Here is a 4278-nt window from a genome sequence, read left to right on the forward strand (position 1 = left end):
TGATTTTGAGTACTGATAATGTTGCCTAGTTTGGTAATGAAATATCTGCAGGAAAACAACCAGACTCAGAAAGCACCAAGGATCCCATAGTCCTTTTTCTCTCCTCCTCCTCCTCCTCCTCCTCCTCCTCCTCCTCCTCCTCCTCCTCCTCCTCCTCCTCCTCCTCCTCCTCCTCCTCACACACACCACTCCCTTCTAACATCGATGATGTTCCCTAATTGGGTAATGAAACATCTGTAAGAAAATAATCCAGCTCAGAGAGCACCAAGGACTCCACAGTTCAACCCTGAGCTACAGATATTCTCATCTATCAGTTAAGTCAGCCCTGGGCTAGAAATATTGGTGCATTATATTCTTTTAGGAAGAACAGAAAATATACATTAGACTTTCCAGGTTAACACTCGACTTGGTGATTTTAATCCTATTTTGTTTGTCCCTTCTGAAATTCAGTGGTGTATATACTTTGCTTTCATTCATGTTTGGAGAAGTCCTTGGTGTATCTCCCACTCCTCGTCCTGAGCTACCTCGGCTGCCTTTCTCCTCTGAATTTTTAAATGGATTTCTGAAAAGTGCCACCTCTGCTTAAAGCTGATTACCTGCCCTTGCCCATTGGGGAAACCGAGGCAAAACATTCCCCCCCCCCCTCCATCCCCTTTGCTTCTCTTAGAGACTGTCCACAACTGACATATTCTGAAAAGTTGCTGTGGATCAAAGGATTACGGGCACAGAGGGAGCTGCTTAAACTATATTCAAATTATGCAAAGCCATCAATTTGGGTGAGCTTTATGCAAATTGCCAGGGACCTTCATTTCTGAAATTGGAGATTTCAAAATTTATTTCCTCTAAAGTCATAGGGAGTTTAGGATATTTGGGGGGGGGGGGACTGGGGGAATCAATTCTGCCTTTTGTGTTTGAGAGTTTCAGCTGAAGGTCCATTGTGAGAATATGCAAACTTTAGAGGCGAAAACCTCCTTAAGCCTTTTAACAGAATAACAGAGTTAAGAAGGGGCCTTGGAGGTCTTCTAGTCCAACCCCCTCTCAAGCAGAAAATCCTATACCACTTCAGACAAACGGTTGTCCAATCTCTTCTTAAAAACTTCCAGTGTTGGAGCATTCACAATTTCTGGAGGCAACTTCTGTTCCACTGATAAATTGTTCTAACTGTCAAGAAATTTCTCCTTAGTTCTAGGTTGCTTCTCTTCTTGATTAGCTTCCATCCGTTGCTTCTTTCAAAACCGGATGTGTTTTTGCAGGAATGCAATCCACTGCGTAACTATCGCCTTTAATCCCCCTCTTAGTAAGAAAAAGATGGGAAATCTGAATATGTAGATTTTTTTTTTTCCATGCAACTTTCCCTTGTTCTCCGTTGGCGTCTAGGACTTCCTTAGCATAGGACGGATTTAGAGTGTCCTCTCGTGGTCTTTTGAAGAATCGCGCCAGGTCAATATCTCCAGACTCCCTTTTTAATCATTTGAAGAATTGTAAAAGGATAACAGAGTTGGAAGGGACCTGGGAGGTCATCTAGTCCAAGCCCTTGCTCAACCAGGAAGCCCCATACCACTTCAGACAAATGGTTGTCCAATCTCTTCTTAAAAACTTCCAGTGTCGGAGCGTTTACAATTTCCGGAGGCAACTTCTGTTCCACTGATTAATTGTTCGGACAGTCAGGAAATTTCTCCTTAATGCTAGATTGCTTCTCTCCTTGATTAGTTTCCATTCATTGCTTCTTGTCCTGCCTTTCGATGCTTTGAAAAATAGGTTTATCCCCGCAGCCCCTTCACTATTGAAACACCGCTATGATGTCACATCACCCCTAGACAGTTTTTTGTCCCTTGGTGATTTTCATGACATGTTAGGTAATTCCTCTGAGAATCTTTAAGCACCGGAAGCTGAAGACTTCGCTGGATTCGCATTCAGCCTGCTTTAAGATGAATTTATTTGTGGTGTCACGGGATCAAGAATGAGCAAGTGAACTAAACTCTTATTTTACTGTTGTTTCTTTCATTGTCATGAGTCACCCAGAACTCTGGAGAGTCAGGCAGTATACAATTTGATAAATTATTATCATCATAAAGCAAAAAAAAAAAAAAAAAAAAAAGGCTTCCTTCTTCTAATTACCTTCCCAGGGACCAAAGGAACAATAAACTCAGTCAGTCATAAAACATTGAGAAAGCCAAGAGGGGTAAAAAAAAAAAACTTGGTGAAACCAGGAGAAAATACAAGGGGGGGACCCTCGCCACTGGGAATCAAGACCCGTTTAAGATAAACCCCATAATTAAGAACCAACCATGTTCATAGAATACCCCCTTTGTTCTCTCAGTGGACAGTTTTTTCTTGAGTTCCATCTCATTACCCCAAAGAATTCACCCCATATTTGACCTTACCGACACACAGAATGCTGCCCTTATCAATCAGTTTCCCCGGCTGCAACCAATTAGAGCTACATCTTAATTTGCATGGCATTGTAGAGAGCGATTGCACGGTGGTCCTTTTTTTAATTTTTTTTTTTTAGATTAGTGTCAGCTGCCTCTGGTACCACAGTACTCCATTTCGACCAGTCTCCATCGTAAAGAAACTCTTGTGAAAAAAAGAAGATGAGATATATTCCTTCTCCCTTTCTTCTATAGGAGCAATTAATTTATGACAGTAGGGTATCTTATCACCTATCATCTAATCTATCTAATCTATCACCTATCATCTAATCACCGAAATGATGTGGGGGCTCGAGGTTAAAATATACGATGAACAGCTGCAGGAACTAGGCCTGGCTAGTCTAGGGAAGAGAAGGACCAGGAGAAACAGGATAGCAAGTCTTCCAATATTTGAGGGGCTGCCACAGGGAGGAGGAAGGGGGTCAAGCTATTCTCCAAAGCACCCGAAGGCCAGACAAGGAATAATGGATGGAAACTGATCAAGGAGAGATTCAACCTGGAAATAAGGAGAAATTTTCTGACAGTGAGAACAATCCACCAATGGAACAGAAGTTGCCCTCGGAAGTTGTGGGAGCTTCATCACTTGAGACTTTCAAGGAGAGACTGGACTCATCTGTCAGAAATGGTGTAGGGTCTCCTGCTTGGGTGGGGAGGTTGGACTAGATGACCTACAAGGTCTTTTCCAACTCTGTTATTCTGCTATTATTCTGTTATTCAGAAGTTGTGGGAGCTTCATCACTTGAGACTTTCAAGAAGAGATTGGACTGTCATCTGTCAGGAATGGTGTGGGGTATCCTGTTTGGGTAGGAGTCGGGCTAGATGACCTACAAGGTCCCTTCCAGCTTTATTCTGATTGATTCAACCTAGAAGAGAGATTTTAATCTATGGAGAGATTTCCTGACAGTGAGGACAATCAACCAATGGAACAGAAGTTGCCTTTGGAAGTTGTGAGAGTGTCATCACTTGAGACTTTCAAGAAGAGATTGGACTGTCGTCTGTCAGAAATAGTGTAGCGTCTCCTGCTTGGGTGGGGTGTTGGACTAGATGACCTACAAGGTCCCTTCCAGCTCTGTTAATCTGTATCTTCGTATATTCTATATATTCAACGGACACCAGCAAGATCGAAAGGTGCATTCAAACAGGCCTTGAAAGAAATTGGGTAATTTTTTTTCTCCCTTGTACAAAAGATACTCGTGTTTCTATCACACAGGTACAAGCCAGCTGAGGAATTCTGGGAGTTGAAGTCCACAAGTCTTAAAAGTTGCCAAGGTTGGAGACCCCTGATCTGGAGGACTGAGAATCTCCATTGACTTCTTGGCAGTGATTTTGACTTTGCTTTATTGGTGGAAGTGAAGGAGGATATGAGTGACATTTCATAATTTTGGGCCATCTCAGATTCCCCCAGTCAATTAATTAAGAGCTATGGGTGGAGTAGATGGTGCAATGAAAGCAACCTTAATGAGCAACCTTTAAATCAGTGTTTCTCAACCTTGGCCACTTTAAGACCTGTGGACTTCAATTCCCAGAATTCCCCAGCCAGCTATTCTGGGAATCGAAGTCCACAATTCCCAAAATGGCTGGCAGTTGAAGTCCAATTGGAGAAGCCAAGATTGAGACACACTGTAATGTAGGCACTTTTATTAATAAATCAACCCTTTGTTCTTTTCTAACTGAATTCCTGCTTTGGAAAGAAAAAACCGAAAGCTAATATTCTTTCCCCAATTTGAATATAAACTAGTAAGGAGGAAAGAAGTTGGCAAGGAGCTAGCTCTCAGTGTTCTGATTTCAGAGCTCTGGGCGATGTTTATACAATTCTTTTGTCCAAACCCATAAACTTCTTACAAGA

The sequence above is a fragment of the Pseudonaja textilis genome, chromosome 9 (genome assembly GCF_049901715.1).
Source record: "Pseudonaja textilis isolate UNSWEBS1 chromosome 9, rPseTex1.2, whole genome shotgun sequence".
Taxonomy (NCBI): Eukaryota; Metazoa; Chordata; class Lepidosauria; order Squamata; family Elapidae; genus Pseudonaja; species Pseudonaja textilis.